Here is an 858-nt window from a genome sequence, read left to right as displayed (position 1 = left end):
GTACTAACCAGGCCCTGCTCTGCTTAGCTTCCGAGATCGGACGAGATCGGGCGCTCCCAGAGCGGTGTGGCCGTAAGCCACTGAGGCGCCCCCAAACGGCCCTTCAAAAGATGTTCTACGGCTAATTGACAAAAACTGTATTCTGCCCATAATGTCCAAGGTGCTCCAGAGTCACTTGGAATCCACAGGCACTGATTCCTGGGTAAACATCCAGGAACCGGGACACCGTTCATGCCGGCAGTCCACAGACAGGAATAGGCACCCGTTCCCGGGTATGGGTACAGCGACAAGGCCACCTTCAGCCGGAGGTCCTCACTCACAAACAGACGCTCATTCCTGGGTGGACATTCAGGAAAAGGATCCAGTCAGCCTGGAAGTCCCTAGCCAGGATCAGGCGCTCTCCCGTCCAAGTCCTAAGCAGGCCCTGCCAAGCCTGGCTTCCGAGATCAGGCGAGATCGGGCAGTCACAGGCCGGAATGGCTGTAATCTGCCTTTGCACACCCCAGAAGGGCCTTCAAAACACGATGTAACATTTACACAGCACTGTGTACAGGATAGGGAGAAAAAGAAGCAGCAGCAGCGCCCCCTGCTGTTTCCTAAAGAGACGTTCAAAAGATCTCCTTTCACCGAAGCGCCCTCTGCCGTTTTTCGAAGGCGAAGCGAAAAAGGCTTACAGCACTGGGTATTCCCAGGCGGTCACCCGTCCAAGTACTAACCAGGCCCTGCTCTGCTTAGCTTCCGAGATCTGACGAGATCGGGCGCTCCCAGAGCGGTGTGACCGTAAGCCACTCAGGCACCCCCAAACGGCCCTTCAAAAGATGTTCTACGGCTAATTGACAAAAAACGTATTCTGCCCAT

The 858-nt window shown here is 55.4% G+C and overlaps 1 non-coding gene across 1 annotated transcript; it reads right to left on the bottom strand.

Moving 5' to 3' along the window:
* Nucleotides 1-667: 667 nt before the first annotated feature.
* Nucleotides 668-786, bottom strand: LOC123964856. Its single transcript, XR_006823553.1, has one exon. It is a non-coding gene; the product is annotated as a 5S ribosomal RNA (ribosomal RNA).
* Between the last annotated feature and the right edge of the window lie 72 nt (nucleotides 787-858).

Source organism: Micropterus dolomieu, unplaced genomic scaffold (genome assembly GCF_021292245.1).
Source record: "Micropterus dolomieu isolate WLL.071019.BEF.003 ecotype Adirondacks unplaced genomic scaffold, ASM2129224v1 contig_5746, whole genome shotgun sequence".
In the NCBI taxonomy this organism is placed as follows: Eukaryota; Metazoa; Chordata; class Actinopteri; order Centrarchiformes; family Centrarchidae; genus Micropterus; species Micropterus dolomieu.
This window is presented reverse-complemented; position numbering and strand designations above follow the sequence as displayed.